Source organism: Saccopteryx bilineata, chromosome 12 (assembly GCF_036850765.1).
Source record: "Saccopteryx bilineata isolate mSacBil1 chromosome 12, mSacBil1_pri_phased_curated, whole genome shotgun sequence".
NCBI lineage: Eukaryota > Metazoa > Chordata > Mammalia > Chiroptera > Emballonuridae > Saccopteryx > Saccopteryx bilineata.
Window position 1 is genome coordinate 52,316,381 of NC_089501.1, and position 21,108 is coordinate 52,337,488.

At 43.0% G+C, this 21,108-nt stretch overlaps 1 pseudogene; it reads right to left on the bottom strand.

Annotated features, from left to right (window-relative positions):
- The window catches only part of LOC136316080 (microtubule-actin cross-linking factor 1, isoforms 6/7-like), a 63,833-nt pseudogene that overhangs the window by 28,800 nt on the left and 13,925 nt on the right, over nucleotides 1-21,108 (bottom strand).

The window sequence follows — 21,108 nt, forward strand, 5'->3', positions numbered from 1 at the left end:
TTGTCTCAGATTTTGCAATCATTCCAAGCCTGACTTTAGGCTTAGATGCTGCTTAGAACTGTCTGCAAGACTTCTTGAGCCAGACTGTCTGCATAAAAAAATAGTGTTTCTTCCTTTTCGCCCTTACTTCAATAGAAATGATAGTTCTTTACCCTTAGGCATTTAACTCAGTAAGTACCTACTTCAGTGCATTTAGAACTGCACTAGATCCTGCATGAGAATCAAACACAACACGAAGCACTCTTTAGAGAATGAACCAGGAAAGCAAATTCTAAAATGTTATATACAAAGCAAACTTCCCAGGGATTGAGATTCAATCTTTTTTCTTCAGACTGAAACAAGTGGTCTTATATCGGTCTCTATTTATGTCAAATCTTACTGTCAGTGAATAAACAAGAAAGGAGGCAGGCAGACATTTTTGGTTTAGATTTAAGGTAGACAAGGTTTGTGAAAAAATTTCAGAATTTAAACTTAAGGATTCTGGCTAAGAGGGAAACGTTTTTTTCTTCTACAGTGTGAAATGAAATGTCAGCTTACCTTCTGTCTTTGTTGAAACTGAGGTATCCGCTCCCCTGTGGGGGACTGTCCTCCACTAGCTGCCAGCTCTTCCTCCACCTCCCTCAGCCACCCGGTCAGCTCCTCATAAGTAGACTGGAACTTGGTGGCCAGCTGCCGGGCTTGCTCTACAGTTCTGAGGGCCTTGAAGCTAGTGACTGTGAAGTCTGCGTAGCGGGTCTTTATTCCGTCCAGTTTCTCTTAGATAAGCAAAACCTCTTCACCTGTGGGAGACCACACACAATTATTTATATTAAAGACAACATGAGGAACTCACCTTCTGGGCATGAGGGAGTCCCTTAATCCCCCTTCCTTCAGAGCAGCGCTTACATTTTATAGATGCTCTCTCCCTATGATAGTGACTTCACCCACCATCCCACATTAAAGGAGGAGGGAAATAAACCCTTTAATCAATAAAAGAAGCCACTTGCAAGATTATTAAGATTTGAGTCCAAATGCAAGTGTTTCTAGATGTTCCCAGAATCCTCTAGTAAATACTGGCTTTCAATATATTGGAGTGAAGTGGGGTCATCATCTATAACAACAACAAATTTTTTTTCATTTTCAAAAGGTTAAGCAGGAAACAGGAACCCAGGCTGAGGACTGCCCAGTGGGTAGAGTGGGCATGGGTGGGTGAGGTGGAGTCCATGACAACATGGTAGTAAAATCAGTGAACTAGGCCTGACTGGGCAGTGGCACAGTGGATAGAGCATCAGACTGGGATGTGGAGGACCCAGGTTCGAGACCCTGAGGTTGCCAGCTTGTGTGTGGGCTCATCTGGTTTGAGCAAAGCTCATAGCTCATCAGCTTGGACCCAAGGTCGCTGGCTCGAGCAAGGGGTTACTCAGTCAGCTGAAGGCCCATGGTCAAGGCACATATGAGAAAGCAATCAATGAACAACTAAATGTCGCAATGAAAAACTAATGATTGATACTTCTCATCTCTCTCCTTTCCTGTCTGTCTCTATCTATCCCTCTCTCTGATTCTCTCTCTGTCTCTGTAAAAAAAAATCAGTGAACTATTAAGTAAGCTTGTATATCTAGGGAAGTGGCTAATGCAGGGTGCTTCTTTCCCTACGTTATGTGATTGTATATACATACAGAGTACTACGAGATGCACGTTTCAAAGTACCTGTGGTTTGTTTTAGAAGAGCCTGACCATTTTTAAATAGCTTGATCTACATTCTTCTTTCTTTTAACAATTTCTTCATTCAAAGCCTGAATGGAAAGAATACTATTAATCCTAAAACTACGGCACAATAAAAAAAAAGAAATCAGACCTTTAAGAGATGAAATTGAAAGTAAACAGATGAGTATCAGCTAGTTTAAACATCAGATATTTGACTCCTTCATTATCTCTTTAGTTATACCATTAATTACTTAAAATAATTAAATCAGATATATACAGGCAAGTTTTTTTTTTGTACTGATGAGAAGACTTTTGGGATTCAATCAGTTTTATCAATCTATTGGTACCAAACCCGAGCCCAAGAAAGGTAAAGTAGAATTCAGCAAAATTGTTTATATGTGAAACAAAGAATAAGACACTTCAAAAGAAGAAAGCAAAAAACAGGCAGATTTTAATCCTGGTTAAAAACTCTCAATATCTGAAATCAACGAAGCAGATGGAGTTTAGATTATGAGACACAAAAGTAAAACCCTTTCTGCTTTGCTTATTTTTTGCCATCCCAAAAGAAATGTCATGAAATGAAATTTAATGAACCTCACTTGATGAATTGAAAAGGGCAAACTGTTCTGAGACAATGCAGAACCCCTGGAATTTGAGCATACAGATTCTAGAACTATTTTAAGAGTTATAGCTGTATAATTCAAACCCTGGGAACTGTTCAGGTAATCTGGTTTTATGAAAGCTGCTTTTCAAATGGAAACGGAGCGGTACATTACCTAATGAGGTAAACGGAGTTGGAATTGAGATGGCCCCTGACTATACTCTGAACCATTTTCTAGAATTCCTAATCCAGACTGTTAAGTACAGATATTTCCATGGACTCATCAGAAAATAGCTAAGTTCTTAGCAACAAGTCTGTAAGTATGCACTTGTGTTTGAAGTTGAAATGTTAGGAATAAAAAGAAAAGAAATTAAGAGAAACATGAATCAAAATGACAAAATAACTAGAAACACAACCAATAAGAATGGAAAACATGAATACCAGGTGGTCAGCATGCTGTTTCTGCAGGACATCCTGTCTGTAATCCTTTACGACACTGAACTGAGCTTGTCCTCAACCTCAGCCAGCCAGTTGAGCACCTCCTCATCCTCCCTGAACCGTCTAGCGTTAAACAGTGCTTGTTCAAGCAGGGCTGCTTTTCGACAGCACAGGTCTTGAATCTCACTGTATCGGGCCTGCAAGGAGTCTTGCTTTTCTGAGAGCATGCCCTGTTCCGCAGAACATGCCAGGGAGGAGAGGACTGCCCAATTTTGACTGCCTGGTGCACATCTGTTGCATGGCTTTCTATTTCCTCCTCCAGAGCCTGGAAATCCAGGTGGAAAAAAACGAATAACAGAAACAAAATAAATGAAAAGTAAACATGAAACAATGAATAAATGATGTAATAAATTAAATAATAATACAAAAATGTTTACCTACTGAAGGGCAACAATAACACAAGAACTGTGTTTCTCTTTTAAATGGTAGACTATTAGTAGATATCTATCAAAGGTGTGACTACTCCAGTTAATAAAGTGACCATATTTTAAACTTAAAAACCCCCTCAAAATACATATTCTAGCATGTTGAAGGCAGTTTCCTAATTTTCAGGGCTTCTGATTCCTGTTTTTGTTTTCACTTACTGTAACTACCACCTCCTACCTTGTGCCGGATGATCTGTTGCTGTATTTAGGTGATCTGAGTGCCAACAGGTTCAGAGTTAGCAAGCTTTTTCTCTGTGACAGATAAGAAGTCAGAAATAGGCTCAGCTGTCCCGCGGAACTGGAAGAACCAGGATATCTTCCAGCTCTTTTTGCCTATGCAAATACATAGAACAAACTGCAAAAAAGTCACATTAAAATGGATAACAGAGCATGACCTGTGGTAGCGCAGTGGATAAAGCGTCGACCTGGAAATGCTGAGGTCGCCAGATCAAAACCCTGAACTTGCCTAGTCAAGGCACATATGCGAGTTGATGCTTCCTGCTCCTCCCCCTTCTCTCTCTCTGTCTCTCTCTCTTCTCTCTCTCTCTCTCTCCTTTCTAAAATGAATAAATAAAAAATTAAAAAAATTTTGAAGTGGATAACAGTATAACAGTACTATATTCAGTAAAAGATCAATCTTACCCTGGCACATTTTAAGTACCAATCATAAACAAAACACGCATATATAGCATTCTGCTGTTTTAAAGGTTTTCAAAAGTATTACCTCATTTTGATTTTGTCATAACCTTGCAGTGTTGGCAGAATTATCTCCCTATTGCAAAAGAGAGAACCAACCCTGGAGGCCTAAGGATTTGTCCAAGGTGCCCAGTGAGTTGAAAAAGTACAATGAAGATGATATCAGACCTTCTAATGCTCTTTCTGCTTTGGAATGTAGCTCATGCATCATTGAAACATGAGAACAAAATACAGTTTAAAGGAGTAGGAAAAGCATCAGTTCCCATTTTTCTCTGTCACTACTACCTTCACTTTTGAGTGAAGAGAATAGAGCATTTGAAAAGCAAAGGTGGATTGTGAACTAGACCTTCCTTCCCATCTCTCCAAATCCAGTAATGCTTCTAGTAATTTCAAGCCCCAGAACATAACTTTGAATTCAGATTTAAGGAAAAAAAAAGAGAAAAAAAACCCCACCCCAAACCAAACAAATAAAACAAAACAAAACAACACCACCACCTCAGACTAGTTAAATTTGCCAACACAAATGGCAGAATCATGGACTTTATTGCTCACTTGGAATCTTAAATCTTATTTAATATAACAATCCATACTAAGCTTGGATTTCAAGTTCCCTCAGATTAAAAACAGCAAATTACAAAGGGGAGAGGAAGCCTGAATGTTGGAGGCAGTCTAATAAGGAGAGCCACCACAGAACTCTATTGGCACACAGATTAATAATAAAGGCCATAATGATGACTTTAAAGCAGTGGTTCCCAACCCCCGGGCCGCAGACCGGTACCGGTCCGTGGGCCATTTGGTCCTGGTCCGCAGAGAAAGAATAAATAACTTACATTATTTCCGTTTTATTTATACTTAAGTATGAACGATGTTTTATTTTTTTAAAAATGACCAGATCCCTCTGTTACATTGTCTAAAATTCACTCTGGATGCTTGTCTCAGTCATGTGATACATTTATCTGTCCCACCCTAAAGGCCAGTCCATGATAATATTTTCTGACATTAAACCAGTCCATGGCCCAAAAAAGGTTGGGAACCACTGCTTTAAAGTGTTAAGAACAGACTAACTCCTCTATCATTTGAAAAGGCTCAGGGGTATAGGATGCACTTTAGTTCAGCAAACCTTTACCGAAGAGCTCCTTTGTGCCACTTATTTTAATAAGAAATGATTTAAATATAAAGGTATGTCCTTTTAATTATCTGGAAATTCAATTATGTTTAAATATTAAAAAAACATTTCTAGATGCCATTTGTAAGTGTCAAAATAAAGTATAGAATTTCCTTTCTTAGTTTATACCAGTTGTCAGAATATATCTTTAATTAATATGACTAGCCTGCCGATGGTGGTACAATGGATAGAGGGTTGACCTGGGACACTGAAGTCCCAAGGTCAAAACGCCAAGATTGCCAGCTTGAGTACAGGCTCATCAGCTTGAGCATAGGGTCACCAGCTTGAGCATGGGATCATCAAAATGATCCCATGGTCACTGGCTCGAAGGCCAAAGGTCACTGGCTCGGCTTGAGTCCCCCAGTCAAGACACGTATGAGAAGCAATCAATGAACAACTACAGTGACACAACTACAAGTTGATGCTTCACTGGTCTCTCTCTCTCTTGCAAACAATAACATTATTTTAAAGATTAATATTAAACTAGAATTACATTTTTAAAAATTGGCCCTAATTTGTCTTTCTGATTCATCTCTAATTTTGGAATCTGAAAGTGTGAAAAACTCAATGTATACAGGACTTGGGGTGCAAAGAGAAAACCTAAAATAATATAGAGGCATCGAAAATCTAGTATTAAAACTCTAAATTAGCCTGACCAGGTGGTGGCGCAGTGGATAGAGAGTCGGACTGGGATGCGGAGGACCCAAGTTCAAGACCTCGAGGTCACCAGCTTGAGCGTGGGCTCATCTAGTTTGAGCAAAGCTCACCAACTTGGACCCAAGGTTGCTGGCTTGAGCAAGGGGTTACTCAGTCTGCTGTAGCCCCACGGTCAAGGCACATATGAAAAAGCAATCAATGAACAACTGAGGTGCCACAATGAGAATTGAGGCTTCTCATCTCTCTCCCTTCCTGTCTGTCTGTCCCTATCTGTCCCTCTCTCTGTCTCTCTCTCACACACAAAAAAATTATTATAAGTATGATATGAAGCCTTTGAATAGTTGTGAGCAGGAGCACAACGTGATCCAATTTTCTATGTTTCATCTATTGTAAGGTACAAAATTTCACATTTTAGTAGCTCTAAAATTGAAATATGTCTTACAGTCAATGGCATTTGCACAGTTAGCAGTTTCTTTTCTTGTTTGGTAGTGCATATCATAGCTGGTGTCTGAACCTCCGAGCCAGGTAGTATGTTCTAAGGCTGAGTCTGCTACTGTGTGGAAAAACAGCCTGTGGGGCAGGAGCAAGAGGCCAGCTCGGAGGCAGTGGAGCAGTTTAAGAAGAGTCCTCGCGTAGATGTAAACCAGGGAAACGGTGGGGGGGGTGGGAATGAGAGGTAGTCAAATACAAGACATGTTGGAAGATGGAGCCAGTTTGTTAAGTCCAAAGACTGAACACAAAGCTTAAAGCAAAGAGAAATGTTAAAGGTGACTCTTGGGTTTTTGTCTCAGCAAGTAGGAAAATGGTGACACTATATCCTGATATAAGCAACATGGAGAGAAAACCCAAATACTGTTTTGACATGTTAAGTTTAGGAGGCCTGCGTGTCATCCAAATGAAGATTCCTCAAATCATGGTTTATGTCTGGTACCTCCCTGAGCATCCTGAAATGCAGGGCCAGGAGCAGTGCACATCTGCATCAGCTGAGGGAGGCTCCAGCCTGGAGCAGAGGAGTGACAGTGAAAAACCTGCAGCGACAGTGCAGGTGTTCCTATGCTGGTGATCACTACGTTCCCTTTGGGGTGTGGTAGTTACCTCTACAATAGTGGAGAACTGCTGGGAAAATTTTTGACACTGGTCCAGTTTTGTCTGATTTGTCTCAATTTCTGCAAACAGATCCTAGGAACCAAAATATCACAACATTAGCTTTGTCACTGAAACCGCTGAAATGAATAATAAATAATGAAAGAACATTTATTAGGTTCTAAGGCAGTTTGGACATACTCTCTTGCCACCCAATTCATTCTGAAAGCATTCACTGTGCAACCAACACTCGCTTTGCCCTTAGTGCATACCTCTTGCTCTGCGATCCTTAATGCACTGTCCTGCAGGCATCCTTGTCGATCCTAGAGCTGGCTGGAGTCTGAATTCCTTTGACTAGCCTCTGCTCACACTCCTCCAGGCGCAGCCGGATATTCTTCAGCTCTGAAATGTACATCTTGGCCACTGTTTCCTCTTTGTCCTCTGTGAATACACAAGCACAGAAGACCATCAAGCACCACACCAGAGATCAGCAAACCTGGGCACAGCAGCTCCACCCTCAGACACAGGGAACCAATGGTTCCGGCAGAACCGACAGTCCACCAATGAAAGCAAGGCCTTACATGGGCAACCTTATGCCTGGGCCTAAATTCCCTGCATTATATAATGATCTTTAAGGATCCAAACACTTTATTTCCACAAGACAAGGTAAAGGATTGATTAGCAACATAGACTAAAATATGGCCTCTTCTTCCCTGATCTGAATTCATCTCTACAAGTTTCTCTCTTTCAAGGTTTTAGTTTGAGTGGTGATAGCACTTTCTAGTTTACATGAGGGCTCATTCCACCAGGACCCTCCTCTTCCCAGGCACACACCGTTCTCCATGGATTGCATCAGGTGCTGGAAGTGGGTTTTACAAGCCTCCACTTCCTCTTCCAAACGCAGACGGTCCGCCACTGAGAGGAGCACTGAGTCCCGGCTGTCCTGAAGGAAGTCCTCGTCGTGGGCCTGCAGGGTCTTCATCACTTGGTGCCAGTCCCCTGGGGTTGATGACCCAAGCTAGGCAGGAAAAGCCACAAGAAATTTCAATAGAATGGGAACATAATACTTTCTTTCTCCTTTTTATTGACATTTAACAGACACAAAATTATGTACAAACCATAACTGTAAACATGCTGATTTTTCACAAATTGAACTTGTCTGAAAGAAACAGAACATCACTAGCACCCAGAAGCACCCTCTGTGCCCCCTTGGACATAACCCTTAATAACGGTTAATTCACCATAGTCCCCTGCGACATACACTTATGCAGAAGAGATTTTTATCCTGCAGCGAGAAGCCTGCACCCTTCTCTCTCTGCCAAGAGGACCAAATAGGTTATATATTTTCATCAGAAATTTCCTTAACATTGAACCTGTTAAAAGCCACAGGCCCTTAACATTGAACCAGTCTCCCTGACCCTTTTGTTTTCTGATTGGGTGAGTAGGGAAAAAACTTGCCAATAGGATATGAGCCTGGGCTCATGCTTTCTTTCATAATTACCTTTTCCAGGTTCCAGGTCTTTATAAGGTCAAGGTCCTTCCTCAGGTAGTTCCAGGAGATAAGGCTTTTGGTGTTAACATGTAGCTGATGCCAAAGGGCCATGACCTTCTGATAAGACTACTCCACTCTAGGAACAACACAGAGCCAGGGCATAGCTTTTGTAAGACTTCAGCTTCACATTAGGGACCCTCTAAGGAATAAATGTGATTACTTTAGCAGAACTGAGTGTGTATGCTGAGCTGGGAAGATGAGTAAGTCAGACACTAAAAACCCAGGAATCTTTAGAACTAAGTTAATAGAGATCCTCAAACAATTTGGATTTGCTATGCTATCATGTATTTTATATCAGCACACATTTAGCAATCTCATAAATGTTACCTGCATGTAATATAATTATGAGAAGTCAGAGGAAATACCCAGGGAAAACAATTACAGAGAAAATCAGAGATAAAAGAACCTCATTTGGAATTGTTGAAAATGTCAACCTCAACACTTCAAAAATGATTGCTATTAGCTATTTAAAAGTTCATCTGGCAGATTGAAGGAAACTGCTTGAGAAGAAGACTTTTTTTGTAAGCATCCCATTCCCTAATTCAGTCTCAACTTCTGGAAGACTTAAACTCACAGATATTCAGACACAAGCAACAAATATCAAATTACCATGGATTTCTTCAAGTTTAGAAACATGAGATACCAAAGTAGGATGAAAAACTAGAAGCCAAGATTGACAGTTAAATAAAAGACATTAAACTCATTAATTTATCTTCCCCTTTTCCAAAAACCCCACTAAAATATCAGCAAAGTTGAAATAAAAGTTCAGAAAATCTCAAAGAACAAAAACACAGAAAAATATAAAACAGAAAGAAAATTAGAGAATCAGTATAGGAGGTCCAATATCTGACAAATGAGAGTTCTTAAGGCAAGAACAGAACATAGGGAAGGAAACAATTCAAGAACTAGTCCAAGAAAATTTTCCCCAGATCTCAAAGATGTGTGTTTTCAGTCTGTGTTCAGAATTAGCATAAAGCTTCCCCTGAAAACAAAGCATTCCCTCCAAAAATTAAAGACAAGCTAGGATTTCAAAAGCATCAGAGAGATACAGATTTCATTCAGGAAGTCAAAGTATCAAACTGATCTATACTGTGACTGTATGAGAGGATCTACAATTCTGTGCATCTGTCAAACTATAGGACTGCTCACTACTACAAAGGGAGAATTTGATAGGTAAGTAAACTTTAAAAAAGAAAGATAAAGAATGAGAATAGAACTGTACTTCTCAAAATACAGTTTAGCAAACCCTGGAAGCTAAACAACAGTGGAACAGTGCCTTCATGTTATAGAAATTCATAACTGGACAATTCGTTATGAAGGGAGAAGAAAGACAGTTTCAGATATGAGAGGTCTCAAAAAATTTACTTCCCATGGACTTTTTCTCAGGAGGTTCCTAGAGAGTGGACTCTCCCAATCCAGGAAATAGACCAACAGATAAGAGTTGGTTTCTAGGAACCAGAGGGCCCAGCGCCGAAGAGAGGTAGAGAAGATCTTCGGGATGAAGATGAGTACAAGCCAGGGAGGCAGTACTGAAGCAGCTCCCACCGCAGATTCAGACTGGAAAGGAAGACAGGACGACCCAAAAGAGATGTTTCCAAGAGAATATAAAAATGAAAATGATCAACGGTGATTGGCCACATTGTGATGTCGTTTAGAGAAATGTAGGAGAGCTTGAAAATAAAGTCATTGTTGGGCAAAAAAGTGTGTGGTAAGTGTGTATGCTTGCTTGCTTGTACTTGGCCTGATTGGTGCATGAGTACAGGGCAGCACCATGTGGGTGTAGTCTAGGTAAGGCTGCGGGCGCTCGCCCTCAGGGCAGCAGATCGCAAATTGCAGATTGCCTGCCAGCTTGGGAAGGGCCACTGTTTGCTACAGTTTGCCAAGGAAGGGGTTCCCCCCACCCTGGCCTGTTTTTGGCTTGCTCATCAGCTGTTGCAAGACTCTAATAAACAGAATGGCCTAGCATTTTTTGGCTCCACAGTTCCTTTACCTAAGTCTGCCCAAATCCAATGTGAACCTGCATGGCCAAGGCCACTGGCCTTATATCTGTAATATGCAAATAGACAACAACTAATCAAACTTAAAAGCAAAACAATTATCACTTTCAAGGAAACATGAAGCCATACAAGAAAGTAAATGAAGTAATCTACCTATACATATTTTCAGTCACCTACTCATTCACTCTTTCCTTCAACAACCACCTCCGAGCACCTACTATGTTCCAGCACTAGTTCTAGGTGCTAAAGCTACAAAGTAAACAAAACAGAAAAAAAAAGAAACAAAAACCTCTATTCTTTTGGAACTTCTAAGAGGAGGGGAGAAGCAATAAACAAATATATTATCTGCTAGTCTGTGTTAAGTTTCATGGAGAAAAAGAAAGATGAATAAAGGAGACAGAAAGTGACAGGCAGTGAGTAGGGGAGTAAATCCCATCAATATTCACAGAAAAGAGAAGGGCCTGAGGCAAGGGTATGCTTGGGGTGCCTGAGAAACAGTAAAAAGATGAGAGTCCCAGAGCCAAGCACAAGCAAGGAGAGTGGCTGAGGATGAGCTCAGAGCAGAAAGGCCCAAGGAGAAGACACCTCACAGCAATTCCCCACAGTCATCAACCTGTGGCTCAGCCATAAACCATTTAATGTGGTAACGCAAAGTATCAATTTAAACAAAACTTGTGACATAACTACATTTGGAAGATGGAAAAAGAAGTGTATGCAGGTGTATGTGTAGCAAGCTAAATGTTAATTTCCAAGAGGAGGAAGTCAACAAAGTTGAAAAAAATCAGAAAATAGGGAAAAAAAATCACATGATTAAGAAATTTGGAATTAAAACCAGAAAAATCTGCTTCAAAGAGTTGAAAATAGTTGACTCTGGAAAGCAGAACTCTGGGATGGGGAGGGTGGTTGGTAGGTCTTATTATAAACTCTTTGGTATAATTCAACCGTCAATATGTACATATTACTCTAATAAAATATAAATTAAAGAAAAAAATAGCTATCATTAAAATATCAATCTGAGAAGCCATGGCCGGTTGGCTCAATGGCAGAGCATCAACCTGGCATGCAGAATTCTCAGGTTTGATTCCCGGCCAGGGCACACAGGAGAAGCGCCCATCTGCTTCTCAACCCCTCCCCCTCTCCTTCCTCTCTGTCTCTCTCTTCCCCTTCCGCAGAGAGACTCCATTGGAGCAAAGATGGCCTGAGCGCTGGGGATGGCTCCTTGGCCTTTGCCCCAGGTGCTAGAGTGGCCCTGGTTGCAACAGAGCGACCCCCCCCCAAGGGCAGAGCATCGCCCCCTAGTGGGCGTGCCGGGTGGATCTGTGACAGTCGAATAAAAACTATAGAATACATTAATAGGCTTGAGGAAAATAACTTAAAAGGAACTAGTCCAGTAAGTACAGCACATTCTTAGAATAGATGAGACCAGACTCCCAGGATGAATAAGACAGATGAGTCCTAGAGATAAGGAAGTCGTTAGACTCCCAGGATGACTAGGACAGATGAGTCCCAGAGATAAGGAAGTCATAAAAACTCCTAAGATAGTTAATGTGACCGCATCCTGGGGGTTAGATAGGGACATTTTCCAGCTGGAGGTTTTCAACTGCATGACTGGTTACTAAGGCACATGACTAAAAAATTAATTTAGAAGAGCCAATTGCTGAATGCCAAATCCGCTTCTGTATGAACTGCTTGCTTGCTACGCTATAAAAACCCCTAGACTGTAGGCGCTAGGTGTGGCTCGTGGTACTACCGCTTGAGTCCACCCCTGCGCAGGTTTTATTTTTCTGTTTTGTTCTCTATTTCTTTTGGCCATAAAGATTTGTCTTAAACTCTCCAAACGTCTCCAGTGTCTGTTTTACCCGGCGAGTGCTACAGATCCCGGTTGGGCGCATGCGGGAGTCTGTCTGACTGTCTCTCCCCGTTTCCAGCTTCAGAAAAATACAAAAAAAAAAAAAATAATATAAAATATCAATCTGAAAATAAGCTATTTATAACCAAGAATTCTTTTAAAAAAGAATTGGCCCTGGCAGGTTGGCTCAGCGGTAGAGCGTCGGCCTGGCGTGTGGGGGACCCCGGTTCGATTTCCAGCCAGGGCACATAGGAGAAGCGCCAATTTGCTTCTCCACCCCCCCCTCCTTCCTCTCTGTCTCTCTCTTCCCCTCCCGCAGCCAAGGCTCCATTGGAGCAAAGATGGCCCGGGTGCTGGGGATGGCTCCTTGGCCTCTGCCCCAGGTGCTAGAGTGGCTCTGTTCGCGGCAGAGGGACGCCCCAAAGGGGCAGAGCATCGCCCCTGGTGGGCGTGCCGGGTGGATCCCGTTCGGGCGCATGCGGGAGTCTGTCTGTCTCTCCCCGTTTCCAGCTTCAGAAAAAAAAAAATTATTACTAAATATATCTCAGCCATGGCTGGTTGGCTCAGTTGTAGAGTGTCAGCCCAGCATGTAGATGTACCAGGTTCAATCCCAGGTCAAGGTACATAGAAGAAGTGACCACCTGCCTCTCCACTCACCTCCCTCTCGCTTCTCTCTTTCTCTCCATCTTCGCCTCCAGCAGCCATGGTTCAGTTAAAGCAAGGTGGTCCCAGGCACTAAGTAAGGATAGCTCCATGGCTTCCTCCTTAGGTACTAAGAAAAGCTCAGCTGGAGAAACAAAGCAATGGCCCCAGATGGGCAGAGCATCACCTCCTAGTAGGTTTGCTGCAAGTGATCCCAGTTGGGGTACATGCAGGAGTATGTCTCTGCCTCCCCCTTTTCTCATGAATTAAAAAAAAAAAACTAAGAAGAAAACATCTCAACTGAACATAAGCATTTACTGAAACTCTACTTGTGGCTGGGAGTGTAAGACTTGAAATTCTAATAGAAAGTCTTTCCCAAAAGAAACTAAAATTGGGTCCCTCTGTTCAAGATCATAAACGCAGACTGTCCCTATATCTGTGCTCCCAGGACAAACAGCAGAGGTGGAAGCACACAGGGACAGCTGAGCAAAGTCACCTGCTGGCCATCACAATGGCATCCTTATTGGGTGGAGTGATGAGGAAGCAAACAGATGGCACCATTGCCTCATTCTCTGTGGGGCTGATCACTTTCCACTTGGTCCTCTGTGAATTATCTTACAATACACATTCGTCATTCTTGCATATAGTGATCTGAAGAGACAAATTTAGAAATAATTGCTAATGGATAAATCAACAACCCATTATTACCTGGGGCCTGACCTCAAGGCTATGAAATCTGTAAGAAAAAATCATTTTGGAGATCTGCCATCACTTAGGGAGAGTTCCTGATTCAGACAAAAAGATAACATGTAAAAATACAAAACACAGGAAAGGGTGCAGATGTCAAATAAATCCAGAAAGCGAGTGTTTATGAAATGCCTGGTACATGTCAAATAACGCGGTAAATGAAGGGTAGAAAGAGACTGTTACGACCTCCAAGAGCAATCTCTCACATAATCAACCAGTAGAATAAAAATGAAATAGACATAATGAATACTCACAACTTTGCTTTTGTGATACTTCCTCCTCCTCCCTTCCTGTCATCCCACCCAAATCCTTGAAAACCGTTAAGTATTTGGAATTATCAGGACTTTCTCTTGGGAGATAAGTAACCTAGTGTTATCACTATTTTATAGACAAATATTGAGACAGAAAAGTGCAGGAGAAGTTCATACATTCTTTTGTATAACCAATATTTATCAAGCCAGCCATGTACCTGAAAGTGTGCTAGGCCACTAGAGATAAAAATGGTAAAATGGAAATCTGACAAACATGGTCTATATTCCACATATTCTCAAGGGGTATACAGTTACAATACTGTGTGAATAATAAAATTTACTGAGAATGCACGGAAGAGACATGATCTTGGCCAGAGAGGTAAAAAAAAAATTATTCAGACATCTGAAGCCATACTAAGGAATTTAGACTTTCTAAATAGAAAGGGGAATTGCTGTAGGACTTAAGCAGGGGAGTGACAATTCTTTGTAAATGATCATGCTGGTGGTTGGATAAAGAATGCATTAGAACCCTGGCCGGTTGGCTCAGTGGTAGAGCGTTGGCCTGGCGTGAGGAAGTCCCGGGTTCGATTCCCAGCCAGGGCACACAGGAGAGGTGCCCATCCCTCCCCCTCCCCCTCTCCTTCCACCCCTCCCCCTCTCCTTCCTCTCTGTCTCTCTCTTCCCCTCCCGCAGCCGAAGCTCCATTGGAGCAAAAGATGGCCCAGGCACTGGGGATGGCTCCTTGGCCTCTGCCCCAGGCACGACAGTGGCTCTGGTCGTAACAGAGCGACGCCCCAGATAGAAAGAGCATCGCCCCCTGGTGGGCGTGCCAGTGGATCCCGGTCGGGCACATGCGGGAGTCTGTCTGACTGCCTCCCTATTTCCAGCTTCAGAAAGTACAAAAAAAAAAAAAGAATGCATTAGAGCCCTGGTTGGTGGCTCAGTGGTAGATGGTCGGCCCAGTATGTGGATGTCCCAGTTCAATTCCTGGTTAGTGCACAGAGGAGAAGTGACCATCTGCTTCTCCACACCTCCCTCTTTTCTCTCTCTCTCTCTCTCTCTCTCTCTCTCTCTCTTGTCCTCTTGCAGCCATGGTTCGGCTGGTTTGAGGACATTGCCCTGGGTGCTGAGGATGGCACTGGGGAGCTTCCACCTAAGGTGCTAAAACTAGTTTGGTTGCAAGCCATTGTCCCAGATGGGCAGAGCATCGGCCCCAGACAGGAGTTGCTGGGTGGATCCCCGTTAGGACACATGTGGGACTCTGTCTTTCTATCTCCCCTCCTCTCACTTGGAAAAAAAAGAAGAAGAAGAAAAAGAACGCATTGGATGAGGAAGCTGATACAATGATCCAAGTGAGAGAAACTTGGGATAGAAAAAGGAACAGCTAAAGGATATTTATTTATTTATTTATTTATAAGTCAGTACTGACTTGGCAGTCCTACTAGCCATAGGGGACGAGGGAGAAGTCAAAGGTATCTCCCAGGTGCTACCAAGTACCACTTCTGTCACCACTTAGGCAGCTGGGTAGATGATGAAGCCAATCACATAGGTCGGGAGCAAATTATTATTAATAAAGTTGAAGCTTTTAAAAGAAAATGACAGAAGAGATTTGAGCATGTCTAAAGTCTAAACGTTAGCCTGACCTGTAGTAGCACAGTGGACAGAGCATTGACCTGGAATGCTGGGGTCACCAATTCAAAACCCTGGGCTTGTCTGGTCAAGGCACGTATGAGAAGCAACTACTATGAGTTGACGCATCCTGCTCATCCCCTCACCCCCTTTCTTTCTCTCTCCTCTAAGGTCAATAAATAAAAAAGTTTAAAAATGTCTAAATTTTGGCCCTGGCCAGTTGGCTCAGCGGTAGAGCGTTGGCCTGGCGTGTGGGGGAACCGGGTTTGATTCCCAGCCAGGGCACATAGGAGAAATGCCCATTTGCTTCTCCACCCCCACCCCCTCCTTCCTCTCTGTCTCTCTCTTCCCCTCCCGCAGCCAAGGCTCCATTGGAGCAAAGATGGCCTGGGCGCTGGGGATAGCTCCTTGGCCTCTGCCCCAGGCGCTAGAGTGGCTCTGGTCACAGCAGAGCGACGCCCCGGAGGGGCAGAGCATCGCCCCCTGGTGGGCAGAGCGTCGCCCCTGGTGGGTGTGCCGGATGGATCCCGGTTGGGCGCATGCAGGAGTCTGTCTGACTGTCTCTCCCCATTTCCAGCTTCAGGGAAAAAAAAAAATCTAAATTTTGGTCCTGGCCAGTTGGCTCAGTGGTGGAGCGTCGGCCTGGCATGTGGGAGTCCTGGGTTCAATTCCCGGCCAGGGCACACAGGAGAAGCGCCCATCTGCTTCTCCACCCTTCCCCCTCTCCTTCCTCTCTGTCTCTCTCTTCCCCTCCAGCAGCCAAGGCTCCATTGGAGCAAAGATGGCCCGGGCGCTGGGAATGGCACTGTGGCCTCTGCCTCAGGTGCTAGAATGGCTCTGGATGCAGCACAGCTACGCCCCAGAGGGGCAGAGCATCACCCCTGGTGGTCATGCCGGGTGGATCCCGGTCAGGCGCATGCGGGAGTCTGTCTGACTGCCTCCTTGTTTCCAGCTTTTGAAAAATGAAAAAAAAAAAAAAAATTCTAAATTTTAAAAAGTCTCTTGCCTGACCAGACGGTGGTGCAGTGGATAGAGCATCGGACTGGGATGTGGAAGGACCCGGGTTCGAGACCCCGAGGTTGCCAGCTTGAGTGCAAACTCATCTGGTTTGAGCAAAAGCTCACCAGTTTGGATGCAAGGTCGCTGGCTCAAGCAAGGGGTTTCTCGGTCTGCTGAAGGCCCGCAGTCAGGGCACATATGAGAAAGCAATCAATGAACAACTAGGGTGTGTCGCAAAGCGCAATAAAAAACTAAGGATTGATGCTTCTCATCTCTCTGTTCCTGTTTGTCCTTGTCTATTTCTCTCTCTGACTCTCTGTCTCTGTTTAAAAAAAAAAATTAAAAAAAAATTTAAAAAACAGACAAAAAATCCCACTCTTTATCATTTGATTTTTCCTTACTGTCATAACTCTATGAGGAAGCTTCCCTTGTCCCTCATGTCCCTCTAGAGCCAGAATACCCGTTCCCTCTCCTTACCTCGATCTGCCGGTAGTCACAGATGGCGGTAGTCACAGATGGCGTGCAGAGAAATGGCGCTCTTCAGCACATGGTCAGGACTTCATGGCTTTAACGGAACAATTGTTGTTTTTTTGTTTTTGTTTTTGTTTTCCATTTTTCTGAAGCTGGGAACGGGGAGGCAGTCAGACAGACTCCCGAATGCGCTCTACCGGGATCCACCCAGCATACCCACCAGGGGGTGATGCTCAGCCCCTCTGGGGCGTCGCTGTTGCATCCAGAGCCACTCTAGCGCCTGAGGCAGAGGCCACAGAGCCATCCCCAGCGCCCGGGCCATCTTTGCTCCAATGGAGCCTCGCTGCGGGAGGGGAAGAGAGAGACAGAGAGGAAGGAGAGGGGTAGGGGTGGAGAAGCAGATGGGTGCTTCTCCTGTGTGCCCTGGCTGGGAATGGAATTTGGGAATCGAACCCAGACTCCTGCATGCCAGGCTGACGCTCTACTGCGGAGCCAACCGGCCAGGGCGGGAACAATTGTTTTTGATCTCCCAACAAGACTGGCAACAGAACTCTTAGACTGTATAAGCTGCTCCTTTTCATCCTACAAAATGAGAAGAAAATAAAAAGGACACTAATGTTGCTAATCAGAGTAACTAACAAAAACTGAATACTCCACTCCCTTAGAGAATGTCATTTCTCAGTTCAAGAATTGTTAGTGGAGCCATCTTAGAAACACGGGGGTAGAGGAAGAAGGAGAGACCGTTTCTGTCTTCCACCAAGTGCATTTGGACTCAAATTTTGCAGTTTTTTTCCTGTGCCCTTTCAAGGAACCAGAAAAGCTACAGGCAAAAAATAAAAATAAAAGAAAAAGACCTTCTAGCTGCCAAATACAACTATAAAGCTAGCAAAGGATTTCCCCAAATAAAGTTCAAAGAACACACAAATTAAAAAATAGTAACAACCATGTTGTTATTGTTGTTATTCAACTTCTCAATGGGAAAAGCCAGTTCTTGCCTTCTGCTTAGGAAAAGCTAGAGTTAAGTTCTTTAAAAACTTTAAATTATATCCACCACAAATGTTTTACTTTTTTTAATTGAGTCAAACTTTCTCCAGAAAGATCTTAGCTCTCCAACCAACAATCTACAAATCAATACTGTTGGTGAAGGCATTGCGACAAATGATTTAGGATTCACCTTTTAGTGCCTTGCTGTGTGACAATCATGTAAATTTGATTGGTTTGAAAGCAGTACCATGCAAAATTAAAACTCTCATGTCTCTGCAAACCCAATTATCGTAAAAACTAATGAACCTCTTGTCAACAAAATTGATAGCGATCTACTGCCAATTCCATTAACGTAAAAGATTAACCAGAATGTTTTGAGCCCGTTTCAAGGTACAAAAACTCCCAGAAAAGGGCTTTCTTAGGATGGAAATAAATGTAATGAGAGTAAAGAGTTAATAATGTTATGAAATGTCATTAAGGAATTAAGAATATGCAAGTTAAAAAAAGAAATGCTTAAATAAACTACCTGTGCCTGTCCCGGGGAGCATGATTGGAAGAAATACAACTTGGACTTATTAGTTAAGAAAGAGGAATGGATTCTATCAGGGAGACAGCCTCACTGTTCCATACTTGCAAGCTCATCCACCCATGTCATTTGCCTTGCAATAAAGATGGCAATTTCTGTCTAACCCATAGCCAAACATCTCAAACTCAAGACACCAAGTGCTCAGCATGGTAAAAGTTCTGAAAAGAACCAGAAGCCAGGACAGATGCTCCAGAACCTGACGGAAAGCTGAGGACAAGCTGAGGAGCAGACCCAGGTGACTCCATGCCCTGAGGATGCCACCAACCCGATGCCCCTGACCTGGAGAGGAGGGCACAGAGCAGCGACCCTTGAGAAGACAAGATATGACAACAATTGCAGAGGAGTTACCCTACAACAGGAAGGTACTCTGTGGGAGGGAGGAGATAACAGCCAAGGATTATTATAATCCTCCTTCATACCTGAAGTACCTCCGAAAGAGACATTCTAGAGACAACATCTGAAAAGTCAGGTTTTTACCCTTCATTCCAAAATAACAGATTATCTGCCCAGGTGAAACACTGAATGCAAACTCATTCACAGGTTTATAATTCCTCTAACTATATATATATATATATAAAGCCACCAACCAACATTCATAAGTGCCCAAGTCTTACGCACAAAACAAATGGCATTGTTTTGAGTTATTCTGCTTTTCTTATTTATAATCTTCTATTGAAGTGTGAGGGTCCCCTGGCTTCTCCTACAGGAAAAGTAATTTCTCTATTACAAACATATTTCTATCTTACTGAGAGATGTACCTTGAGCCTTGTCTTGCCAACTCTACATAATAGACATTCAATAAATGGAAGTAGTCCTGCTGATTTCATTACAGCACTCCTGAAGGGACAGTTCATTGGAGGAAATGAAGGTAAAATTGATTTGGGTTAAATACTAAATGCAATACTATATTTTTTTAAAGTAAATATTGCTACGTAAATAAACTGGGAAATATAGCATTACCTCTAAGTAAGATTTTAATGTCCTTAATTAAATTCAATTTTCTAGTACCTCATCATTACCAAAGGAAAATTGCCAAGGAGGAGAAATTTGGCTCAAGTCTAGTTTCATAGGGGTTTTCTGAGTGAAGAAGAATCTGATGTCAGTTAATCCCTTTCAACCCTACTTTTGTTGCTCTACACCTCATCTCTGGCTCCAACTACAGAACTGAAACAGACAGGAACAAGGCAAAGAAAGTATGATGAGCGCTAAGAGGCTCAGGGGAGATGACTAGCCCTTTACTTCAATAATGTACCCAAAGGAATATTATTAGCAATGTCTTTAAAGAAAGAAAGGAAAAAAGGAAAGGGAACAAACTGATTAAACTTTATTTGAATGTGAGCCAAACATAAAAACAATGACCCACTGCCTGGAGCTTTCAAGGATATAAACAGCAGCAGCTGATAGGTTTACCCTGTTTCTCAGAGCTCCTTTCTGTAATCGTCCCACTGATGCAACACCCACCATGGAGTCCTGGAGCAGGTCCTTGAGGTGGGATAAGCTGGTGTTATGGTCACAAGGAGTATTTTTGCTTGATGGAGTCTTGGAGGTTCCTCAAGAAAGACTCCAGGTCTCATGCATCACTGAAGAACTGTGGGGACAGACGGGAGGGGTGCCTTGTGCTCACTACAACACAACACCAAGACCTTAACTGAGACAGCCTACTGCGCAGAGCCGAGCAGAGCCGATTACACTCTCCCGACTCAGTGAGCGTTCATTACAAAGGCCATGAAAGTATAAACAGGAGCTTTTATGATGCCGTGGCCTAGAACTATTACTGGTGACTAGCACAAAGCCTGCTGAGCACTGTGGAAAAGTCAGCCAGCTTCACCCCCCCCCAGAAAGCTCTGCTCATTCCTCTTGACTTCTTACTAGGGACAGCACTGGGCTGTGAGGTATAGTTCACAAAAGCCTAGATGTTGAGTTATCAAATGTTTTAATTTGTTGGTATAATTACAAAATCATCAGGAAGAATATTCAACTTAGGGCAAAACCAAAGAGATAATAATTTATTGTCTCTGCCTACCCTCATTTGAATACAAGTAGCATATCCTTCATTCTGTGAGAGACTGTAGAAAAAAAAATGGCCCTGTTATTCTATAGGTCTTGCCATCAAGAGATGGAGTCTATTTCTCCTCCCCTGGAAGCTGGGCATGGCCACATGACTTCCTTTGGCCACTGGCCTGTTACTAAGCAAGGCCGCAGACAGGCGCTGGTGCACTGGGGCTCCCTCTCTCTGGCTGTTTGTGGACAGAGGCACCACGTGGAGAAGTCCAGAATAACCTGCTGGGTGCTACAGACCTGTGTACAGACCTGTAGCTCCTCACCTCAGATGACGTCAGACATGGAGTGATGCTGTTAGGGACCCACCAACCCCAGCCTGCCTGCCAGCTGCCTGCAGTCATGATTCAGCCAGGTAAGATGAGAAGACCACGCAGCTGAGCAGAGCCCTAAGTGTCAAACCATAGAATCATTAACTACCTAAATGATTGCTGTTTTAAGCAACTTAGTTTTAGGGTGCTGGTTTATACAATAGAAGCTAACTGACACAGGTGAGATTAACTTTGCCTTCCCCATGTATATGCATGTGCACACA